This window comes from Miscanthus floridulus, chromosome 10 (assembly GCF_019320115.1).
Source record: "Miscanthus floridulus cultivar M001 chromosome 10, ASM1932011v1, whole genome shotgun sequence".
Taxonomy (NCBI): domain Eukaryota; kingdom Viridiplantae; phylum Streptophyta; class Magnoliopsida; order Poales; family Poaceae; genus Miscanthus; species Miscanthus floridulus.
Window position 1 is genome coordinate 119,972,134 of NC_089589.1, and position 26,694 is coordinate 119,998,827.

Sequence of the window (26,694 nt, forward strand, 5' to 3'; positions counted from 1 at the left end):
CTTCTCTCCGTTGTGTCCTTTCCAGGTAAGTACTAGTGCTAGCCTTGCTAAGCTCCTTTCATCCTTTGTGCACAAGGTCGCATGGAAATTAGTTAGTCGTGTATTCCATCAAAGTTCTAGTCCAATTTAATTGTTAGACATCTTGTGGTAATCGTTCTGATCTGATAACCCTTCCTTGTTATAACATATTCATTTGTTCGACAGATTCTTTGTGAGTATAAACTGAAATAGTTTCTTTTTTCTCTGGAAGAAGATCCAACATAAGCGTGGTGGAAGATGTCTGACGACATGGATTTCAATCTCCAGTTTCTTGAAAGCATAACGAATAACTTTTCAGAGGAGCACAAAGTTGGCAGTGGTAGGTATGGAGATGTTTACAGGGTATGAGTACAGACTATATTGTTTCTGCAAGGTTTCAGTGATAAACAACTGGGTACGTACTAGGAGTTTGTGATCTATATCCACGAGTGATTTCTGGCAGGGGGTGTACAGAGGCAAAGAGATTGCAGTGAAGAGGCTTCATCAGTTGGAAGAGCTTGACGATAAGGAATTCTGTAACCTTAGCAAGGTCGACCATGAGAATGTGGTGAAGTTACTTGGCTACTGTCATGAATCAAGAAAAACATATGTCACATACGATGGGAAAGAGTTTTTTGCCACAACAGTGGAGCGAATTCTCTGTTTCGAATATATGCATGGTGGAACCCTTGAGAAACATATCGCAGGTATGATGATCTGTGAAACTCTCTGTATATCACCCTGTTTTTAGCATACGTGATCTGCAGCTTTGTATGTTTTTTTCCATATGTTTTGCAGATGACTCTTGTGATCTTGATTGGCCCACATGTTACCAAATTATCAAAGGAACATGTGAGGGTATAAATCACCTTCATACTGCATACCAGAAACCTATTTTGCATCTGGACATAAAACCTGCTAATATTTTGCTGGACAACAATAAGAGGGCCAAAATTGCAGACCTTGGCTTGTCCAGACTCGCAACAAAAACTTTGGTAACATGGAATGTCAAAGGAACACAGTAAGTTGCTGCCTCATGTTTCTTGTAGTGACTAAAAACATAGTTTTATGCACATAGTTCTGTTTATCCTGCACTAACCATATAGATGCCGGTCAATCATATGATGCAGAGGCTACACGCCACCAGAATTTCTGCGTAGTGGTTGTATAACAACTAAATTTGACGTGTTCAGTCTTGGAATTCTAATTATAAAACTAATGGATGGAAATATGCATGGGTCGGACACGCTCTATTGAAATGAGTCCTGAACTATTTATCGAGCATGTATGTACGAAAAATTACGAGGAACCATCTTTTCCCATAATTCCATAAACTATATAATACTTTTATTTGATTTTTTTCCTCGTATGTGTACCAACTAAACAGGTACACGGAAACTGGAACAAAAGGCTGAAGGAAATGTCCGGGCATCCATCACACGAAATAGAAAGTCTACAAGTGAAGAAATGTGTTGAAATTGCGTTAAGGTGTGTTGTAGCTGATCGGAACAAAAGGCCATCTACAAAGGATGTTGTTGATGAACCGGAACAATTAGAAGCGAGAATTAGGAAGCTGTCACTAGCGTCTGATGATGAGTACAAAGACATAATTGTCCAGCAGGTACGACCATTCTGATAAAACATAGAAGCTTGATAAAATATAGATGCTCTTGGATAGTTAGACTGTTGTTTTCACTAGCAAACCTACAACACCAATTATTTTAAATTCATATGGTTCTTCTAGTCCTAGATACAAATATTTATGACATAGGCCCCGTGATAGAGCTCCCACCGGCTCCAACTTATCTGACGCATTCATTGTTCATGAACTGTTCATAGGAGCTCTTTTTCTCTCTCCTCTCTTCTCCTCTCACAGAGCTAGTGGGAGTAGTTTGTCTTCACCTGCTCCCACTGACTGTGTGAGAGGAGAGAGAAAAAAGCTCCCATGAACAGTTCATGAACAGTGAATGCGTTAGAAAAGCTGGAGCTGGTGGGAGCTCTACCAAACGAGGCCGTAGAATGTTTACTAGATCCATTATACATTTATATCGAATAGCATCTGAATTGATTTCAATAAAACAATAATCCTGGATGTAATATATCATGTCGTACAGACGATCAACATTCACACAGTAGCACATTCTCATCAAAGTAGAGACATGCATAAAAATTACAATTGGTTGCATGATCCTGAAATAAATAAAACAAGGGGTACAGGAACAAGGATATTTGAATAATATGGGCACTAAAGTGTTGAGCCAGGTTTAATGTCTAACACTTGAAGGGAGGGAGTATATTACATTTACATCCAAGGTCGTGATGATTATATTGACTAATTAAGTCTTGTATTCTTCTGTGTATGATAGGGCCTCCACGCTCTATCATCATCCTCATCATTTAATTACTTGAGCTTCCTCCCTTTTTCAGACAAGCTTCTCAGTTCCAGTTCAGGTAGAATAAATAAAAACACATGCATGCATCTTACAGCCTCCATTCCAAATTATAATGAGACGTTTTGGCTTTTCTATATATTGGTTTTGCTATACACTTAGATATATATACCATGTGTAGATATATAGTAAAAACAATGTATCTGGAAAACCCAAAACATCTTATAATTTGGAATCAGAGGGAGTACAAAGTATGGGTATATACGAATAGTGATCAATCGTGCAAACTGACTGGTCTGCAGAGCTGGGGCAGCTAGATGTGGTCATTGTGTATGCATTTGACTGCTCCGACTGGACTTCAGCGTGGTACACCGTGGATGATGGAGTCTTTTGGATGGTGCAAGAGAAGCTCACCCACTACATGGACAGCTGCCTTGGCTACATCTACCCCATGATGAATGGTAACACGTACACATCGGATATGAAATTAGTTGATCCAGAAGAGACAAAAGCAACTGGCTACACAGCATTCGCCTGGCGCAGGTTGGCCTGCACGAAAAACATGGCATCCGGACTCGACGAGGCACACAAAATGATCAACAACCGTGGGTACCAGAATGGCATCATCTTGCTCTTCTATGACGGGTTGATACACACAGAAGACTTCTTTGATGGAGCCAAAAAATTCAAGTCCAAAGTTCCCATCCACGCGTTTACTCTCGGCGGGGTTGAGTATAACCAGGTATCTTTAATATTATTTCTAACTGTAAATCTTCCATAAAACATTCACATTATTAAACTCATAAAATGTACTAGGATTTTCCCCCCAAAATAATCAGTAACGACTGGCCGTTAATATGGTAGACACATTAATCACCCATCGCTAATAATAGCCATATCCACCATGTTGTTTTTAAAAGGTTACTCGTTTCTGTCGTTATGAAAAATCCATATAACCCCTAAATTTGCATTAAATTACACAACCCTATAATTATGAAATATAAATTGAAATAATACCTGAAATATGCATCTAAATTACTGTATGTGCCACTCTAAAAGATGATTGAAAATACTAAATTTGCTTTAAAATACCCACCTCTATCATTATGAAAGTTAATGCAATGCATCTATAAAATTTATTTTTAAATACCTAGTCCTGCTACTACGAAATATAAAATAAATTTTTTAATTTGTATCTAAATTTCTCTCCTAAGTCATATAAAAATAAAATAAAATATCAACCAAATCACACCCAAATAGCAAGACAAGCTATTATGGAAAATATTTCAATAAACATAATTTATACTATATATTTTTCTAAATTACACAGTTTTAACATTGTTAAATTAAATATATGCATAAATTCTATGTGCAATCATGTATACCAAGTAAATAAGAAAAAAATAGGATAAGTATTTGTTTTAATAGTTTATCAACCATGTAAAAATGTCCCCTTAACAAGCAACAAGCCGACGACATTAAATGCTCACTTTAAATTATAGAATTTTCAAATTGTTTCACACAAGTTTATACATTTGACTAAAATAATATCACATGTCAATCATGAGAAGTTGATTATAAGCACTCATGTTTTTATAAAATAATAGTACTACACATAAAATTCTTCAGTATTGTGAATCCAGTATCTTGAGCCATGGTGCAAACTGAAACAATTGCTTATGCCATTATAGTTGCTAAAAGTGTAGTATAGAACCTAGAATATACTTTTGAATAAAATATGGAAGGTACATTTCGTGTGAAACATAAAACAAGCACTAGAGTTTATTCTTAACAATTGCATGTGGACAAGTAATATGGTCAAAAGTGGAAGCCAAAATGTCATAAAACGCAATGCAACAAGAGTAAATATAACTTGAGCTTAGGTTTCAACCAAATACATATGGATCTTTCGAGTAATTCAGTAGACTCTAATCATCGTAAAATAATAACAGCCATGGGATCTATCCTATTTTCTAAAAGTGTTGACAGTCCTGCCATTATGAAAAACATAAAATAACTTCTAAATCTACACCTAAACGACCAACACCTATCACTGAAAGATAATTTAAGGCAACCCCTAATTATACTCATAAGCCATTATGAGAGATGATATGGAACATCCCCTCTAGCTCTCAACTAAAGTACTCACATATGTGTTATATAAACTAAATTCCTCACAAATAATGTATGTTTGTACTATAGATATAAACTATTACGGAAATAATTAAATAATTACAGAAGTGCATTATATATGTTTCAATATTATCTACTACTACCGATGAATTAACATTAACACAAATGTTACGTATTCCAATCCATACATGAATACTTTAGCAACCAATATATATTTGTATAGTTTGTTGACCGTAAAAAGAATGCTACCTGAACAAACCATGTACCAGAGACGATAATTGATTTTACATTATATTCAAAACTCTATGTCTACAAATTTTGTAAGATGTTACTTTGGATAAAATTATACATTTTGACTGAAATATTATGACATAAATTTTTTTAGTTTATTTGTATGTACTCTATTTTTTAGTAAAATACTACTACTGTCAGGGTTTGATCCTGGGGGCCCGGTTTGGCGGCTAGGGCTAGGGGGTGGTGTCAACCTAGGGTGGTGGCAGTGGTTGCTGCCAACGCCGGCGTCTGTGCTGGCGGCGCGGCTAGGGTAGGGTGGTGGCATTGGCGGCGGCGAGAGAGAGAGAGAGAGAGAGAGAGAGAGAGAGAGAGAGAGAGAGAGAGAGAGAGCAGTAGCTCTATTCCTTGCTTAGATAGAAATAGTTATATTGCCCCTATATTTATAGTCCCTATAGGACCTACACTCCAAGAAACTATAAGAAGAGTCCTTATAGATTTGGACTCTTTTTTCCTAAGCAAAACCATCTTTTTTCCTAAATAATCTCGACACTATTTCCTAAACAATTCTCCACTAATTTTCCCTATTTTTATTCTCTACTTTCCTTTATTCTAAATTGTCTCGGATATCAGGAAATTGAGGGGGTGGTGGTGGCCCACCGCCCTGGCCGCGTATAACGATCCACAATTTTCATGAAGGGAAATCCACAGATACAAATTATAATGTGATAGTCCTAGGCGATCATGCCATCATATTATCAAATAACAGTTGATACCACAAGTCATACATCGAAAACCTGTCTTAGAAATATAATAGAAGGTTTACTAATTATGCCACTTGGCGGAATCATCAGAGTCACACAACATCCATAACAACATCGGAGTAGACGTAGCGTCACAGCGGAATGAAGCTCCTCTTTCACAGGAAAACTTGAGCGTAGGACAAGCTCCTCTAATCCTCCCATCCATTGGCCTAGCTGTCGAACTCGACACCTGTAGAATAATTATTAGCACGATTTGTACTGGCCACTGGCTCCCACCCTATGCTTTGGTTTGCTTTGTGGTAAGTAGTATGCAAGGGTAGAGCAAAAGGCCTATGTTTGGCTGTAGTTTTCCTATGCTTGTTAGTCAATATTTTATAATTGTTTTCCATGTTTTAACCCATTTCCATCTATCCATCCCATCCACACACAAGTCCACACATCTCACCACACTCTCACTCTCTAGGCGACAAGGATGACTCCCTCTCATACCTTGCCTCATCGGCTGACGGCCAAAATCCGTAACAAACCAGGGGGAAGAAGAAGGACACCTCTCTCTAGTCAAGTGAAGCGATACCATAGGAAAGGTCCATAACCGTAAAAGAACGGCTATGTATCGATCGATCAACCAGTAACTCTACAGAGGTTTACACCAGGATCCACAAGATCACCATCATTGGCGGCGCCCCACCTAGACTGATTCTGGGCTGCTCTCTAATCTGGAACGATACCACCATGCCACTCATCCCTAGGCCACCCCAGAGTCCACCGGCATGCTGAGACTATGAAAGGTAGTACCAGGCCTCCAAGGTCACCACTAGTCTCGGAAAGGTTAGAGCCAGACTATCATGCCTCCCTACACTATCAACTACAACTTAGCAGTAGTGGCATCGCCCAGGTTCGTTCACATCCATCCTTCGTCGTATCAGGAGCGAGTGGTGTGCAATGGTTCCTATGAACCAGTTCCTAGAACGTATGAGTCCTTATGATGACCAAAGAAGACAGCTTCTCAAATAGGGATAATCAACACCCCGTGCCTCGATGACACCTCCATCCTGAGGATTCGCCCCATGATAGTCTCCTCCCCGGAATCTACTCACCTCACATTTACCCACCATCGGTACCTCACATAGGAGATGCCCAGGTCACACCCCCTAGCAAGACATGTCCAAAGACTCATCCTAGAATCCTGTCTGGTCAACTCGACCCTCACCACACACCAAGAACTCCCCAGTTGTTATCGTTTTATTGCCACCAAGTGCCTTAACCACTCACAAGCAATCATCCACCATGCATCACATCACAGATATAATGCGTAGTAGAAGTAAGTAGTAAGAATAAGAGTGTGCTTCTAGCCTAACAGTCGTTGTGCCGGAGTAAGGTTGTGTCAAGTTATAGGCTCACAAGCATTACTACCATGCAACTTATCACAATTCATTTACATAAAAGTAAAGCACTAGCAGCTATTTCATTGCATGACTAATAGGATTCTACGAGGTTGGGTGGGATGTGGCACCTATAGCCCGGTCATCTCTGAGGTCCACCGTATACTCGTAGTCATCCTCCTCAAACTCCTGCTCCTCTACGGCCATCAAACGAGACATATAGTCGCGGTAAGCGACTCCTATATATAATAACAAAGAAGCAATGTACAACCAAAATATTCAAATGCACTCAAACATAAGACTATGATGTAGAGCTCATTTTTAGAAAAAGTTGGACACTAGTTTCATATTTTTGTGAGGTCAAACGAATTTATTATGAATTTTCTAAGTTTAAATCATTTTTTGAAAAAGAAAAAGAGGGTTTAACACATAGGCGACACACGGTGGCGTCTGATTGGTCGACATTGCTTGGGTCACTGGCAGGTGGGACCAGGTCAACGGTCAGCGTTTACCGGTCAATGGTCAAGGTTCATTGGGCTCATTGGGCTTGGTCATGGGCCGAATACGGGCCGGGTTGGGCCAATCTAGGCCGAGCTAGCCCAGACATGTGTCAGGCATTGGGAGCATCCACGTGGCAGCTTAGGCCACCATTGGGCTGAGTCTATGGGCTAGGTCTGTGGTGGACTGGCAACCTGGTGCACCGTGGACCACAGACACGGTCCATGGTGGACCAAGTTCTCTTTGCTCAGGTACGCATGACGCACGGTGGACCGGGCGCATGTAAGGGTTGAGGTGCAGCGCCTCCATCTAGGCGCTCACTAGTTGCTCGACATAGGCCTCTATGGGCTCGCCGGCGATGACAACGTCGCATGACTGGGCTCGGTGGTGGTACAGTGGGGTAGCTACGGCCTCCTAGGGCTCTGCGAGGCTCTAGTGAGCATGACAAGATGCCAAAGGCAGCGCCTTGGGGCTCAGCATGGCTGGCCATGGCGACACGGTGGATGCGGCGACACAGCGACTTCGATGGTGAGCAGCTGGGCACCGGGCAAGGCGTCTATGGCCTCCTATGGCTTCCATGTTCACCGGCGGGCACAACAGGGGTCAAAAGATGTGGCCTGGTGGCTTGGTTGCGGCCAGCCATGGCCTCAATGGCATGACGGTGGTGGTGGGCTACAGCGGAGCGGCTACATGCTTGGTAGGAGCCCAAGGTAGCTCCTTTTTGCTAGGTTGAGGTCTTAGTGAAGCTAGGGGCTCAACGCCATTGACCTAAAGGCACGACGGAGTCTAGGTCTAGGCCACGGGCGCGGTAGAGCTCTGGCGAAGCTTTGGCTCTGGCGAACTAGGGTCAAGGCAGGGCTCTTGGGCCAACCATCTACTTGGCAAAGTGTACGGAGTCACGGCGGACATCGACGACCTCCTCATCGCATGAGGTGTCTGGGTTCAACCGTAACATCTCCGGCACGACGGCGGCAAGGCACACAGCTCCACTAGTGTCACAAATGTGACAAGCAATTCTAGGGCATCTAAGCTAGCGCGGCTAGGGCTATGCGTGTCCCGTGGTGAGGCAAAGCTCACTGCGGCTACGGTTCTACCTTTATCGGACTAGATCCATTAGAACAGGGGCTCACTATGGCAGAGTCTAGCCATGGCAGACGTGGCAAGTGCAGTACGCCGGCATGGGCGTTCATGAGCCTAGGTGGCTCGGCATCGCCGTACTACGGCCGTTGTGGTCGTGCACATGCGTGTGGTGCTTGGTGATGGCCAAAGGCTTCACCTTTGAGCCTCGCAGGTGGGGAGAACAAGGCGACGGTCATGGCGTGCATGCCGACGAAGCAGGGCAAGCGGGTGGTGACTCACTGTAGGGCTCGTGGGGGTTAGGGTTGTCGCGCCCCTATTTTACGGTCCTCTGTGCATTGTGTATCAGTCCCTGGATCAGTAGTTGATACGCACAGTTGAACAAGATTGATATAAAAAACCATACTTTTATTGCTAGCAGGGGAAACATATTACAATGTTTGTGTTTACATGGAGTGGGCCTCTGGCCCTATATTGAATATCGGAGTTCTATCACAGCGGTCCTAAGCTGTCGTGGCTCTATTCCTATAGGCATCTTAGAGTGCGGACGAAAACCGTATCCTTAAGGTTAATCCTATGTCTTAACCGTGGTAGTCCTAGCTTAGCTCTCTTTTGTAGTCGTATGGCTTCCTCTTCTGAACCTTCCTATTGTCCTATCCTTGCATAGTACTCAGTAACTCAATCCTTGTAGGTACTCCTGTAGCTTGTCTCCTAAAAATATAGAATGGAGGGGATTGAGTACAAAAAAGCCCTAACTTTGGGGTAAGGTGAAGCAGATGGCAGAGGCTATATGTGAAGGTGGTTTACAGCGGAGGTGTATTTGGTAGGAGTGGTATTTAAAAATAGAGTATGGGCCCTGGGAGAGTATTAACCCTTCTCGCCAGTTCCCGGGGTTTATAGTGATTGACTTACCACATTGTCATAGTTTCATTACACATAAAAGAGTCTAATCATTTGAGACCTCATCCAAGCGATTGTCCATTCCAAGGACGTGGCTATTCGAATAGATTCATTACACTCTGCAGAGGTTGTAAAAATTTCCCCACATGATAGGCACAACCTCTAACCATGTACGGTGGCAGAAACAAGCCAAACAAGATCCCGTACCCGAATGTACGCGACCTTAGATTTGCATATAATTCTACCACAGCTTCTCAGGGGTCGGAAACACACGACGACTTGGATGATCACACATCATCCAATATATATATATATATATATATATATATATATATATATATATATATATATATATATATATATATATATATATATATAAAGGTGCCCGCACACGGCACAACGATAATTTTACATGGAAGACCACATAGCATCCATGCCGAACAGACCACGGAAGATCACCCAGCATCCATGTCGTCTCCTGATAGTCTGTTGCCACACCGGCCTCCTAGTAGAATTTATACTTTTATCTAACGGGGTGTGAGATCAAGTCTACCCATATAGACATGTGGCTGTACGAAATTTTGGCTAGGCGAGATGGCAAATGAACCTGTTCAATTAGCATCATGATCCATGTTCTTAGCTTATCCATAACATAAAACTCATAATATATCATAAATGCTCATACCATGAAGGCTATATCATATCACAAGTGCTCATAACATTTATCCATTCGAGGATAATGACATGAATAATATAAATGAGGTTTATTAGATAATTAGTGAGAATAGTAAGTGGTAGGTTTTTGGGTGGAGGTGGTATCATGGTGGTGGTGGAAAATGAGGTGGTTTAGGTGTGGCAGGGTATACCGAGGGGAAGGGTAGGTGGGTGTTAGGACTTGCCTCCACTTGCTAACGATCATATCCTTATTCCGAGATCCTGATCCTTGTGCTTCTTGCTCCTATGTCCTCGTGTAATTGCGCTTCTAAGTTCCATCGGCTTCTCTCCACGTCTTCTATCCTACGCCGTCTAGCGTCGACAAACAAGAAAAACATCGAGCAAGGAAAACAACACATGCATAATCAAACAAATTCCTTGCTTAGATAGAAATAGTTATGTTGCCCCTATATTTATAGTCCCTATAGGACTTGCACTCCAAGAAACTATAAGAAGAGTCCTTATATAGATTTGGACTCTTCTTTCCTAAGCAAAACTCCTTTTCCTAAATAATCTCGATCCTATTTCCCAAACAATTCTCCACTTATTTTACCTATTTTTATTCTCAACTTTCCTTTATTCTAAATTCTCCCGAATATAGGGATATTGAGGGGGCGGTGGTGGCCCACCCCCTGGTTGCACGCCCTCCATGCCGCTCGCGGGTAGCTCTGGCGTCGGCCAAGGCTGGGTCTCGGGCCTCTCCTGGCCTGCTAAGCCCGACGTGGGGGCTCGGATCGGACATGTGACAACTACACATAGAGTTCTTTGATAGAGGAAATTCAACATCTTGAGTGCGTGGAATAAGTTGAAACGACTGTCTATGCCATTGTTGTAACTAAAAAGGGTAGTATAGGAGCTAAGAATCCATTTTATAACACAATATAAAAAGAAAGCTTTGAAACAAAGATACAATAAGCACCAAAGATTGAAAGCACTACATGTATATTCATGGTATAAAAAAATATTCAACAAGAGCTAATATAACTTAAGGCTTTAACTAAATAGTGCTAAAAGCCCACATAGGTGCAATGTAAATGATGAGGCACATATAGAGGTTTTACAAAATAATAGATTATCTTTATGGGTATTGTTTCAGGAAACGAATAGACATACATGAAAGATAGTCAATTTTTATTAGTTGTATGCACTAAATTTATGCACAAAACATTTAATGCTTATATGTAACATAACATTTTGTTGGTTTACTAAAAAAGTAGAACACACCATTTTAGGGCCATGCTAGAGCACAAATTGATGGACTACTTACGATATCAGAACTAATTCCCATGCAAAAAAAAAAAAAACCAGGACTAACTCAATCACAACCATGGACTGATTGATAAGTTTAATATATACACCTGTGTGTACATTTGTTGTGTACATATTAGGGTCTTCATGCCATTGCGGCGAATTCCCCAGGTGGCAAGTTTCACACTATCCCCGTCCCGGAAAGGCCGATGCTGTCTACACGTTTCTCGTTGCTACTGGATAGCATCTTTGATGGCACCACATTCGAAGAGGAGAATCCTCCTACTTCTAGTTCAGGTATTTGTAAGTAATAAAAGTGAAAGCTGATACTGCTCAGGAGTGATCATCAAGAATATGGATATTAGGATGAATGACCAATTCTCCATATACTGATTTACAGAAAATCATCCACTTGACGTGGTCATGGTGTATGCCTTTGACTGCACCGAGTCTACCCTGGCCTGGTCCAAGGTGGATGGCTCGATCTTTTGGATGGTGCATGAGAAGCTCACCCGCTTGGTGGACAGCTGCATAGGTTACATCTACCCCATGTTGACCCCAAACAATTACTCGTCGGATATGAAGGTAGTTGACCCCGCAGAATCGAAGGCAACTGGCTACACGGCATTTGACTGGCGCAGGTTACCCTGCACGAAAAACATGGCATCCGGCCTCGCCGAGGCGCATAAAACATGGCGGGGACGCATATAATCAGGTACGTGTCATGTCCGAGCTAATCCTGTCAAAATTATTGTTTATTGATTTATTATTAAGTCAATCCTTATGTCGTGTATGTGATGCTAGGGTCTCCAAGCTATTGCGGAAAATTCCCGGGGTGGGATGTTCCACCCCGTTCCTGTTCCAGATAGACCCGAGCTCTCAGTGCGCTTCTCAGAAATACTTGATAGCCTCCTCTTGGGCACCACGACGAACTGAATTTACCAATAGTATCCATGAATTTCTTATGTTTTCGACACACACATGGACACCATTTTGAACACCTTTCCTCTTTTATTGCTTATTATGTAATAACGGAACGCTGTGTTGTCTGTAACATGTTGTGCCCATAGAGCCGTGTCCTAGGCTGTTTGGATTTCCCTAGTTTGCAGGTAGATGAGTTTGGACACGGTGGCTCGCGCCGTGTGCTTCTTCGGCTGCGACGTCGCCCACGTTCTGTTGGCCGTGGGATGGCACGGCAATTTCGCAGGGCATGGGCGAGCGCGATCGGATGAGGTCGTCCTCTGTAATCTCGCGTCAATAAAATGAGAAGAAAACCAGAAAAGCAGCAGTTCCTGTGCTGCGCCAAAAATCCAGTGTCTGTCCTGTTCATAAGAGTTCATTAGTGTTCATCGCGATTGAGAGAGGAGAGAGGTGCGCATTCTAGTGACGATTGATCCCGATCAGAATCCAACACGCTGATGCCCTATGTTTCAATAACTGCATGGATCAACTTGTTTATTCTGTTTTCTTTTAAGTTTTAACCCAACTTTCCTTCAACTCTTTGTGAACTATGACAAATTTTTATCCAATTAGATGCCAGTGCACACGAGCATGTCGTGCTTGCACTTTGCAACGCTTATGCAAAAACTAAATATTGCCGTTCTAGCAAACAAATGGTCCAGTTTCATTATTTTTCTAAGTAGACCAACGAATGCTCGTTCGGGAGGGATACATGTTCTCAAACAAACATGTCGAGAGCAATATGGAAGGCACATTGCAAGGGGAGTCCGGTCTTGAGCACGATACGTAATACACATCGAGGAGAGCTCTATAGACCTCACTTCCCACTCTCCCAGGAGGGACGTAAGATGATGGTTTGTCCTATGTCAGCCTTTCTTTTGAGAAAGGAAGCTTTTATTAAATTTCAACCACTTTACATCGAGATGATACAAAATCTAGAAAAGCGCTCCTGCCTTTTCCTAAATAAGCACACAGCCAACAAAAAAAAGTAGCCCAACACATTCTAGTGACAATCAATCAGTAAACTAGCTAGATCAGCACCCATGTGCCTGAGAAAAAATGTTCTTGTGTAACACCCAAAAATAAATAGGAAATAAATGTGTTTTAAAGATTGATTAAGTTTCTTTAGTGAGCATTGACCAATCACTTTACAGAGAGACCAATAGTTGACTTTTTATCCGCTGCTCAGATAGATGATCAGAGGCCTTGGACGTGTAGGATTCGTCGAATGCTTTCCGTTTGACTACTCAGATGCATTGTTTGGTATTTGGATGACAGTTGCTTAAGATGCATAGGCTGACAAAAAAAGGAAAAAACCAAAATGCAACTGTACTCGGGAGATTCTGCAGTGTCCGTGGGTGCTACAGTAACCGGGGTCCTTCTCTATTCCTTTTCCTCCTTTATTTCCCTACCGTGGACTAACCAAGTGTGACCGCACCTCCCCTACTGCCTCATGTGCTTGCGAATGAGAAAAACAATAGGAGAAGGGAGAAGAAGGGAAGGACTAAGGCCTGCCGCATTGCTGGCGTGCCCATTCTTCTTTGAAAACCCGTTGGACCAACCACCCAATCATCAAAAGGAAGGCCTATCTAGTGGAGAACTACGGTGGCGCAGGCCTCTCCTTCCTGCGGACAACGCAAGGTGGATGGGGGCATAGGCGTAGGCACAAGCCTCCCCTTCCGCGACAGGCGAGGTTGATGGGGGCGTTGCGCTAGATGGTTGTGCGCCTCAAGCGCGCAGAGCAGCGAGGGAAGGATCGGGTGCCTCGTGGGAAGGAGCAGCGCGGGAATGGCCAGCGACGAGGGAGAGACGTTGGAGCAGGAGCTGCATGCTGGGGATGGAGTGGGGAAGAGAGAGCGCCCTATTGTGGGACTTTGTGGCGGCGGACTCGGCCAGAGGTGCGGTGGGGTGAGGGGCTGACACCATAGCCCCATTGGAAAAAAATTCTTTTCTTAGAGGCTGGTCCACTGCATAGGAGAAAGACAAGATTGGGAGCCGCGCCGTGACCCAGCGTTTCCCAAAAAAAAGGGTAAGCAGCCCAACCTTTGCCTACGAAAGCAAAATCAGCCCACACACTCTATTTTAGTAAAAAAAAAAACGCATCAAATTCCCAGTCTTCGAAAGCACCAACACCGGACACACCACATTTATTTGTTTTTTTCCTATAAGAAGAACGGCGCTGACCGCCGATTCACTACCCGAGACCGGCTCTTTGCCGAGTGCCAAGTGGATTGCCGAGTGTTTTTTTTCGGGCACTCGGCAAAGAGCTTCTTTGCCGAGTGTGGAAAAAAAACACCAGGCAAAAAAAAAAAAAAAACTTGGCAAAGAAGCTCTTTGCCGAGTGTTTTTTTGACACTTGGCAAAGAGGCTTTTTTTCCGAGTGTTTTTTTTGACACTTGACGAAGAAGCTCTTTGCCGAGTGTTTTTTGACACTAGGCAAAGAAAATTTCAAAGTACATTTTGAAGTAGTAAATTAATTCAAATGAAAAAGTTTTGAACTACAAAGTTGTATAACTCATCAAGATGTACAATGTTTGTTTTGGTCTTTTCTTCATATGACAAAGTGAAAGTAAAATTGTTCACAAATCTAACATATCTCTCTTGTAGTTTATGAAACTACAAGAGAGATATATAAGATTTGTCAATAATGTTAGAACGACCATGTCGGATGAACAGATGACCAAACAACCAAAATAAACTTTGTAGATCTCGAAAAGTTATGAAACTTTGTAATTGGCAACTTTTTTATTTGAAATCATCTTGTCATGCAAAACTGTGTTTGAATTTCAAAAATTTAAAATTTGAACTTTTCAAACGACATCGGATGGAAAAACAACCAAAATAAACTCTGTAGATCTCGAAAAGTTATGAAACATTATAGTTGGCAACTTTTTGATTTGAAATCATCTTGTCATGCGAAACTACGTTTGAATTTCAAAATTTTGAAATTCAAATTTTGTAAACGACCTCGGATGGAAAATCTTCCTAAACTAAAAGTGTAGATCTCGAAAAGTTATGAAACTTGTAGTTTACAAATTTTTTATTTGAATTCGTTTAGGCCTCAAACAAGTAATTTACACTCGGTTTAGTATAATATGTGGGGAACCAAAACGGAATCTAGACATAGGTGGCAGTGTGGTGCAGTGGTTAAAGGAGGGGACGCTCGAGGGAGAGGTCGCCGGTTCGAATCCCGCCGGCCTCATAGCTGCAAATTTTACGCGAAAAATTGCCGAAGCTGGGCGGGCGCTGGCCGGTGGGGGCCTCCACCGATTAAAAAAAGTCCGATTTTTTTCGGGTTTTTTTCGGTTCCAACTTTGCTGAGTGTCGGGCACTCGGCAAAGGCTTTGCCGAGTGCCCGACAAAAGACACTCGGCAAAGACGCCTTTGCCGGCCCATTTTTTACCGAGTGGCCTTTGCCGAGTGCAGCACTCGGCAAAGCCTTTACCAAGTGTAAATTGGGCTTTGCCGAGTGCTACTGGCACTCGGCAAAGCCACTAAGTCCGGTAGTGATTCCATTCATGCCACACGCGCATCCACCACAGAAGCCACGCAAGCTATAAAGCAAACGACAGCACTACACGGTACATATATGCGCTGCATGGAAGCCAATCAGCCATACCCATACGCTCCGATTGCCGGCGGCCTCATACGGACACACACCCTTGGTACTGGCCCATTCCCTTCATGGGACAGCTACGGTGCGGCGGGCGGAATCCACGCACCCGTGGCCACCCCGAGCAGATCGTATCAGGACGACGAGGGAGCGCTCGATCGAGGCACCACTACTACAAAAAGCATTTCTAGGGGTGGCTGGTAACTCTTTGTAGGGGCGGTTTGCCCAGCCGCCCCTACGCAAGGGTCTCTACAAATCATGCATTTGTAGGGACGATTCCTAGGCCGCCCCTACAAATCGATTTGTAGGGCGGCTCGTATTACCAGCAGCCTCTACAAATCAATTTGTAGGGGCGGCTTGTATTACCAGCCACCCCTACAAACAGGTATTTGTAGGGGTGGTTCAATCTAGAACCGCCCCTACAGTACGTTTTCCCGCAAAAAAAATTCAAATTTACAATTCAAAATCACGTTGCCGAACGTCCCACGACCAACGTTTCGAACCGCGTTCGCGTTGCCGAATGCCCCGTGACCAACATTTCGAACCGCGTTCGCGTTACCGAACGCCCCGCGACCAGCGTTCCAAACCGCGTTCGCGTTGCCGAATGCCCCACGACCAGCGTTCGCATTGCCGAACGCCCCGCAACCGGGACTACAAGCACAAGAGTATTCTATAAACTACAATTACAAGTCCAATTCACAAGAATATATACAATCCATCATTAAATATATAAATTCCATACACATTGTTATCGACGTCCTAGAGCTAATCTTTCAGTCTCACAAAGGTGTTGGTACTGAGGATTTGTACCTAACTCATACTCTCGGTCATGGTAGGCGCCTCAGACGTGTACAATCTGGTCCAATATGAAGTTGCAAAGGTCGTCGACGAGCTCTAAGAGTTGGTCATCCTTGTATGGGTCTCTTTTTATTCCTTTCTCTTCTCTCCACTACAAGAGAACAAGTTTTGGTTTAGTATTTCATGCCATTTATGAAGTTTTTATACTACGGGTGAAGAGGTTTAAACTTACCCTTAACGAGTGTCTCCTGTAGGCACCGATGTTACTCATTATAGAACATATATAGTATCCACAATGTACACTCCCAGGCTTCTGCTTGGGGCACTGTGTGTTTTGCATATGAAAATGTTAAGTAATGCTTTTAACAGCCATGTAATGGAGTACTGAAGAAGTAAGTTACACTTACCGCACATAGTGTTTTTATAGCCAGCTTTTCCTTCCTTGCTAGATCATGCCTTCCATGATGATTAGTGACATAGAACATAAATGCCCTGTTCGAATTATTTTAGCAAATACAACTTGTTAGTATCCAAAAGTGAACGTTACAAGTATGTATACAAACATATAAGCTAATGAGGATTGTCGATATGTATACGTCTTGAGAATTGATATGAAGTCTTTGTATGTCACCGTGTCCTTATCTAATGAATCAAAGACCCATGCCATGCTCCTCCCGACATCGACGGCTATACAAATCCAGTGGTTGCTGCATGGATTTAATCATAGAACTAGATAAGCTCTTTTGCATCGAATAAAATATATCGAACAAAGCTTTAAGTATAGAGTTGAGCTTAGTTGAAGTTGTATGGTAGCCATATAATAGAGTGTTGTTGGAGATTTTTGAAAGCCAGGGCAATGTATGCCGTAACCTTAAGGGACTCTTCCCTTAGTTTCGCCGTATGGATGTGCTCTTTCTCCCGAAGAGTCTTTGCAGCAGCTAGCTCTTTGGCATCAACTGTCCACTATTTAGGGTAATTGAAATTTGTTTGGGCTATAGCTTGAGGGTCCACATACCCAACTTTTACACTTGGCATTTGTTTGACAATGTGCACTTGCATTCTACAAATCACGGCGTGGGTTAGTTACAACAAAATTCAAAGATTACATTCATATCATATCGAGAGGACAAGGACTTACATGCACCACGTGCGAATTAGATTCATCTCCATTTCTCTCAGGTGAAAGCATGTTTGCATGTCATTGAAGTCAAAGACAATTTTCTCGGCTGGGCTTCCAAATGTGTCGGTGGGAAAGCATGCTTGTATGATATTTATGCTTGTTGGGAGAACACGCAAGTACCAATCATGGAACCTTCACATTCCAAGTGGTAGGCGCTGGATGTCCCGGTTTGGTAGGAAGGGCTTGCCTCTTTCATATGTTTTCGGGCAATCCTTTGACCATTTGATGGCATCAATATTTGGATACTGCTTTGCAATTTGGTGGAGTTTGCTAGTGACGGCCTCCTCAGAACCCCGTGATGGGACTTTTTTAACTTGGTTCTCAGGCTTGAACTGGTCATGGGAATACCACTTGGACACCGACGAGATGTCTTTGATCGGAACATAAACTGGCCTTATGGTGATTGGATGCTTCTTTCGAAGTTCCCATTTAGGCACGTCCTCATCTTCTTGTGCTACAACTTCTTCAGGAGGCACTCATTGTTCATGTATCGGCGTGCTTGTTGAGAAGACTGTGGTATCTCATGATGCACTTGCTCGGTACGAGCTAGAGAAGGTTGTGGCATCTCATCAGGCACATGCTTGTTAGGAGGCGGGGAAGAATGTGGCATCTCAGGAATGTGGGGGTCACGAGACGGTGAAAATATCTCCCCGACCTCAACAACTCGCTCCAAAATTGGGAGAGGGGGAGGCGGCGAAGAAGTAGTCAATATAATGTCCCATTTGTGCCAGAGGATGAACTGCCCCATAACGTCTCTGAGTAACACCAGCCCCTCGGGAGTTGCGTAGTCTATCCTCCACTACATGAACTCGGGCTTCACTGTATGCACCTCGACCCTAGTGTAGTCCGGAGGTATCTTATTATTGTGGTGTAAGCCACCGGGAGGATGTGCCACACCCATTGCCACCTCCATCACAGTGTTCTGCCGGCTGCTGAGAAACACCAAGGTGCAACTAGTTGGTTCCCGTATGTGATCGACTGGGGTTGTGGCTACAGTGGAACATTGGCTGCTAGGAACTTTCGGAGGGCTGCCAACTAATTCCAGTTATCCCGGTGGCGTCTCTAATATCCGTGGCTCTGTAGACAGTCCTTACTCCTCCAACGCCTTCGCAACTAGAGACTTCACTTGGAGCTCAAGACTAGTCTCCCAGTCTTAGCCATGTTTCTTGTACATGTGCCTGTCCTCTTCGAATCCTTGCTTTCAGGTCGTCCTTTTCCCTAGCCCCCTGGTGCGGCCTGTGTGCTCCTTGTTTCCCAAGCCAAGGCTAAGCTCATCCATCTCTCTAGAAGGATTGAATGAGCCCTTCTCCTTGTCTTCAACATATTTCAGTATCCTTGATACCGCCTCTTTGGTCTCTGGCTTATCAAACTTAAGATTACTACCGGATGATTCTGTACTCCTCGCATATATCCAGTTCCTTGAGCGTACCTTCAAATTCATCACATTGATATTCCCAGCAGCTGCGGCCTCTTCGTCCATCTTCCTAAACTGTTCTTCCTTGGCATAGTAGCCACCGGGGCCTAGATGATGGTAGTGTCTGTTCCTCTTCACCAGCTTGGTGTTACGGGCACTGAGCTCCAATGTCTCTGGTGAAGTCTTCTAAGCCATGAGCTCCTCCCATTGACTAGGAGTTATTTTGCTGAACTCATTGAAGGGAGTTAACCCCTTTTGGATATACTTCGTGTTGAGCTCTGACCTCCAACGTCGGAATGACTCTCCCATCATCCTGATAGCATTTTTTTACAAATTCGTGCTTACCCTTCGGAAATCTAAAATTGACCTTCAGCTGCCTATCCCATAGTGCGTTCTTTGTGTTCTCTGGTACCACTTTCTAGTTAGGGATTGCTGGGTTCAATTTATCTCTTACTAGGGCCCCGATCGCATTACGGAATTTTCCTCTTAATTCCTTCGGCTCAAGGATCTCCCCTGCTGGCCCGATCTCCGTTATCACATAGCATGCCTTATCTGGATATAGATTTCCTTTTCTATCCCCTTGTTTCCTCTTAGGCTTTGTAGTCGTGGTTGTGTCTTGAGTTTGTAGAGCAGAGGCATCGTGATCCGTCTCTGTGGCTGTTGCCTCTGCTCTCCTTTCCTCTACTCTGTCTTGTCCAGCGAGATGTCGCGGACGTCGACGTCGTCTTTTCTGAGTTTCAGGAGGGACCTGTATATATGATAGGTCAAAGTGTTAGCAGAGGTAACATAGCCAAAGCTTTAGCAAAATTTACAAGCTAAGGCTTTTTCCCTACCTCCTCGTTCGGGTCAAAATCCTTGTCTAAATCTTCCTCCATTGGCCTCCTTCTGGCTTCACGTGGGAAAGGATCCTCGAGACTTTCATATCCCTCTTCTGAGTCATCATCATTATCATCCTCTTCTTCTTCGCCTTCAGCAGCCTCTCCTGCTCTTCCTTCTGCTCCCCCTTCCTCCTCGTCACACTGCTCCTGAGTAAGCATCACTTCTAGATCCTTTTCTAACTCTATCAAACTGCTCCTGAGTTAGCTGGTCCTCTAGTGCTTGCTCCTCGTTGGTTGGGTGCTCATCATGCTTGGGGCATCGGGCTGCACTGTCTGGTGTCCGCGACATTATTTCACGCTTTGTTCTAATAGATGCAAGAAGGTGTGCTTTAGGTACGCGAGAAGGTATAAGAAATAAAAAAGGGCTATAAACTAAAGTAGTCCTATAAAACAACAATATATCAAAAAAAGAGTAGTAGCAGTGGTAGAGGCCTCAGAAACATGTCAATCATCATCTGATCTTGAACTTGGAGCATCAAGGCATCATAATAGAGAAGAGAGGAGAAGGTAATGTAGGGGCGGCTGCTAATGATGCCAAGTTCCTCACAAGTTCTTGATCATTAGCTCATATTCCATATAATGTATGGACTTGGACAATTTCATCATCGGCAAAACAAAGGAGAGGAGAGGAGAGGGGAGATTTGGCAAAAAACCCTGTTCCAAGATGTTGTTTTGTGTGGGTATAGTACGTATACCCATTGACGTCATAAGCATTCCAAGATGTCACTTGTCTCGATGGCCCCTCCGCTAACCTACTAATGGTAATAGAGTCTATGGTTTCTCCAGGTGATATGTTTTGGTCCTTCAACCATGTAGTTAGTCGTTGCTTGTGTTGTTTCATGACTCAATCATCCGAACGGCTACCCATTGATGTCATAAGCATTCCAAGATGTCACTTGTCTCGATGGCCCAATCATCTGAGCCGCAGTTTTGGTTCACATATTTACTATCCTTTGTGTGGGTATAGTACGTATACCCATTGATGTCATAAGCATTCCAAGATGTCACTTGTCTCGATGTCCCCTCCTCTAACCTACTGATGGTAATAGAGTCTATGGTTTCTCCAGGTGGTATGTTTTGGTCCTTCAACCATGTAGTTAGTCGTTGCTTGTGTTGTTTCATGACCCAATCATTTGAACGGCTATTTCTCTCTGTCATAATGATAGCCAAGTGTTCATCAATGTACGGTTGCATCAGTTGTGTACTATGTAAGACACTGTAATGCGCCCGACTCACCTCTTTGTAATCATGGTCGATGAACACTTTTCTACCACTGGTGCCCTTCCCAGCCAGCCTACCCTTGTGACGAGAATTGGGTTTACTAATCCCTTTTTGTACTTTTAGGTACTCTTGACAGCACTCGATGACTTCTTTAGTACTGTAACCCTCTGGGTATGCTCGATTATGCACGTATCGACTTAGAACCGACATGAACCGCTCGTAGGACCATATTTCATGCAAGTAGCAAGGGCCTAGTGCCTGTATCTGATGAACCATGTGAATCATGAGATGTGGCATTATATAAAAAAAAGCAGGAGGTAAACACATCTCTAGTTGATTTTGTGTCTCCACCACAAATTCATGTAGGTCACTGAGCTCTTGCTTGCCAATCGTCTTCTGTGAGATCTTCGAAAAGAAGTAGCACATGCGGGTGATGGCCATTTTCAAGAACTCTGGCTTTATAGCCCTGATTGCAATAGGTAGAAACACTATCAGCATCACATGGCAATCGTGAGCCTTGCAGTGTGTTATTGACAAGTCCTTCATCGACACTAGCTTCTCCACATTTGCTAAAAACCCAGTCGGGACTTTGATCCCCCTTAGAAAAGTGCATATAGCTCTCTTCTCGTCTGGTGTTAGGTTGAAGCACGCTGCGGGCAGAGTGTATTTTCCATTAGCCTCAGGTACTGGGTGAAGCTGTGGCATCACGTTTAGCTGCACCATGTCTTTCCGTGCTTTCAGACCATCCTTTGACTTGTCTGTGTCCATCAAGGTAGCAATGAGACTCTCAAAGACATTCTTCTGCACGTGCATAGCATCAATGGCATGGGGGACCTCCAAGTCTGGCCAATAAGGCAGATACTGAAAGAAGATCGATTGTTTCTTGAAAGGTACTCCTTCGATAGGAGGTGTGCTTCTATCTCTGTTTGTCCCATCTGGATTCTTCTTTCCATAGACGACGCGTATGTTTTTCACCATTCTATACACGTGTTCTCTGTTATGACGTCTCTCCGGAGGGGGTTCAATCTCCGGGGCGTTATCATAAAATCTAAAGAACAATTTGCTGTGGTACTTGTGACTTGTCTTTAAGAAGCGTCGGTTCCTTAGGTAAACTATCTTCTTGGATGCATCCAGGTACACCCATGTAGTACCATCAAGCAAACCAAGCATCCCGTTTTCCCTTTGATCTGTCTCGACAATGCAAACAACGCGGGGTAGTCATTGGTAGTAACAAATATTATTTCTCTACATATGAAGTCCTCCTTTCAGAACGCATCGTACATCTGCTCCCCATGCCTCCATAGCCTCTCCATTTCTTGCATCAAAGGCTCGAGGAACACGTCTATATCAATGCCTGGTTGTTTAGGGCCAGAAATAAGAATAGTGAGGAGAAGGTACTTTCTCTTCTGACACAACCATGTTGGGATGTTGTACATGGTCAAGATCACTGGCCATGTGCTGTGGTCGCTCATCCTCTCATTGAAGGGATTCATTCCATCGGTGCTCAAGCCAAATCGTACATTCCTTGGGTCATCGCTGAATTCTTTGTGCTTCTCATCAAACCTTTGCCACTGACTACAATCAGCCGGGTGTGCAATCTTATCATCATTCACCTTGCGCTCATCATCCCACCATGTCATGAGTGCGGCTTCTTTAGGGTTTAGGAAGATACATCTCAAGCGGTCGGTCACTGGCAGGTACCACGTTACCAAGGCAGGAATTCTTCTCTGCTTTGCATCGTTGCCTAATGGAGTGTCCTCTGGGGGCTGAGATTCTTGTACCACCTTTTTTGTACCCTTCTTATTCCTCTTTTTCCCCGTGGAGGCTTCGTCCCCACCGTAAAGGTCATTGTTCTTGTACTGGCTGGCCCCACACCGGGGACATTTATCCAGTGACTTGAACGTTTTGCCATGAAAAAGTATACAGTGGTTGGGGCATGCATGGATTTTTTCAACCCCCATTGTCAATGGACTTATGACCTTCTTCGCTTGGTATGTGTTGGTGGGAACTGAGTTTGGTTGTGGCAGCACCCATGACAGGAGATGCAATAGATCATTGAAACTACAGTCTGACCAGCTGTACTTAGCCTTCAGGATGAGCAGCTCAAGCACAAAAACGTAGCAATGTCCAATGTGTCGGACAACCCTTTTTAACACCATACATAGTCTCCTTCGATGCTTTTGTCACCCTTTCCAAATTTTCTAAACCTTTCGGGCTATTTAGTAAAATCTCTGGTCCAAGGGCTCGAATCATGTCCTCCAAATCATCTTCATCCCCGACACGTGCTCCACCATCATTATTGGCACCACCTTCGTCGTTGCCATCCCAACCACCAGCATCACCACCTTGTTCATTGCTAAACTCGAAATCCATTCGTGCATCAAGCTCTGCTGAATATTGGGACATGGATTCTATGGTTTCGTCATCGTATTCCTCCTCATCCTCGTCGTTAACAATAACTGTTTCACCATGATGAATCCACACTGTGTAGTCCTCAATAAATCCTCGCATAATCAAATGTGATCTGATGATAGTCACATCTATCCATGCCATACGGTTCTTACAATCTTTACATAGGCAAATAATTGTATCCTTATTCTCTTTCAATGTCATTGCATGCTTCTTTGCGGCTTCAATAAATTTATCCACCTCTTCACGGAAACCTGCCTTGAACCTTAACGAACCATACATCCAAGAGTTCTTGTACTCCATCTTTTACAACAACAACAAAACAAACATTAAAGGACTACTTATTCAGATATATATAAAAATGAAACAAATTAATAATTACTCGAGAATAATTGTATATACTTCAGATATATATGAATATAAATCTAATATAATTACATGAAGCATACAAACACACCATGGTAAAGGAAAATTAATTAATGACCCATTTATCTATAAATAATTAAAATATATATTTATTGATTACAATAAACAATTTCAAAGACAACAATTAGCAACAATTATACTTTACCCAATATCTTTCATACAAACCCTAGTCCAATTTCATCAAACATAAATTGACAAAAATGAAATTAATAAAAAAACCAAACCCTAGATCTAGATCCACATGCACATGAAACATCCATAAAACTAATTAATTGTTCACTAAAGTCAAGAAACATGGATCAAATAAGGGTATGATCTTGTTCCCTCCCTAATTTACCCTAGTGCATTTAAAACTTGGGTCTAATTTGCTTCATAAGTAGCTCAAGCACCATAGAAGAGGGAGAAAAATAAAACTCTAATTACTCACTAACCAACCATTAAAACTTCAAAAAAAAGTATGGAATAGCATTTTCTTACCTTCTACAACCTCTCCACCAAAGGATTTGAGACCAAAACCTCCCCCCTTAGTAGAGCAATTTTTGGGAGGTGCCCAAGGCCTCCCCACCTTTCTTTCACTGGTTGGAGTGAGTGACCCGAGGAGGAAGAAGGTGCTGCATCTGTTTTATATGGGGGGCATTTGTAGGGGCGGCTGGTGATTGAGCCGCCCCTATAAATCGGAGCTATAAATACGGGGCCATTTGTAGGGGCGGCTCAATCACCAGCCGCCCCTACAAATAGCATTTCCAGGGGCAGCCGGTGATTGAGCCGCCCCTACAAATCAGACCCCATTTGTAGGGGCGGTTCGTAACACCAGCAGCCCATGCTGTTCTATTTGTAGGGGCAGCTGGTGTCTGGGCACCCGAGCATGCCACTGTAGGGGCGGCTCCATCACCAGCCGCCCCTACAAAAAAATCGAACCGTTGCTAAAAATCGTTTTTTACGTAGTGCACGACAGACATCAAGGGACGGTGACGGGGACGGGGACACGGCGCGGCGTGGCAAAGGCAGGCCAGCGAGTTTGGGCGGAGGCGGAAAAGAAAGCCACCGTGACAGCAGCCTAAGCGCGAGACGCAGGCAGAAAGACGGAACGCGCGAGGGCAGCAAAAGGCGAAAGCGAAGAGAGCAGAGAGCGATTTCTCAGAGGCAAGGAAAGCGAATGAGCAATGCGGGGGGGGGGGGGACCCCGCCACCAACAACGCCCTTATATAGGCCGCGGGCAGGCGGTCCGGCTCACGCCTTCCAACGGTCATCTCCGGAGAATTCGTCTGCCGCACAACGGTCATCTCCGAAAAAGTCGCAAGGTATACAACGGAAACTGACATGGCATAAACGGCCACACCGTAGGACAACAGCTAGATTTGCTGCCCAACGGCTACTCTCAACGAGACCGGCGGCCGCGCCAGAGCGGGCCACGGGGGAAGTAGCGGGGCCTCGCTCGGAGACGCCAATGCGGGTGGCCTCCGCCCCCGCGGACGCCTTTGGTCAAGGCGTTTTGAGCTCACGACACGCTCAGGCGAACCATGGTCTCAAAAGGAGGGAACTGTTGTAACACGGCCTCGGCGGGTGGCGAAGGCCTCCGACGGCGAGGTGTCGCCTAGGCGTCTTCGACCGTTTTAGGCCGGAGATCTGGCGCTGACTAAAGGAACTTTCCTGGCTATGCTCGTATGGCGCTGCACGAGGCTCAGCGAGCTTGTCGCGGATTCCGCCCGGGCCAGGCACAGACATCTCCGACCGCTCAGGCGGACGCCGCCCCGCTTCGGCTGACGGGCGTCTCCGACGATGAGGGCGGAGGCCGCCCTACCCCTGACTAATCAAACAAACAATCTTGCCCAAGTGTGTGCAGGTACCTAAGCGCAGGCGCCCGTGGTCCGCGCGAGCGCGCCAGCATGGCCCCCGCGCGGCCGGGCGGAGGCCTACGGATGATGTCTCCGACCGGACCGGTGGAGACCCGCGAAGGCAACGGCGCGCCCCTGAAGATGGAGGCTAGTGTCGGGAACCCATGCCTCTGGGCCGAAGACCGAGGCACGGTGGGCCGGCCGCTTATGGAGGCCCGTTACTTGAAGACGGTGTGGCACGATTGCCCCGCAAACAAGAGACTAGTGGCGGAATATTCCAGGAATGTACTGTAGCAGTTGAGGGGCATTGTAATAAATTCTGTCAAGAAGTAGTTGAGCTCTATAAATAGGGAACACTTGTAACTGTGCAACGGGTGGTGGATGAATTAATGAAACCTTAGCTTTCCGTGCCAGCTTCCTACACGCCCACCTGTCGTGCCTATCTCGAGCCTCCGCCCGAGGGCGACGCCTGGCGGGCGGAGGCCTCTATCTCCCCCACGCTGTCTGAGACCGCTAGTTTCAACAGAAAATTACTAATATACCCTTAATAATAAAAACTAAATTTTATAAATAAAATTCCTCGAATAAATGGTCAGAAAATAAAA

The 26,694-nt window shown here is 44.2% G+C and overlaps 1 pseudogene; it reads left to right on the forward strand.

The window, feature by feature from the left end:
• LOC136489434 (uncharacterized) lies at nt 1-12,424 on the forward strand (annotated as a pseudogene).
• Nucleotides 12,425-26,694: the final 14,270 nt, after the last annotated feature.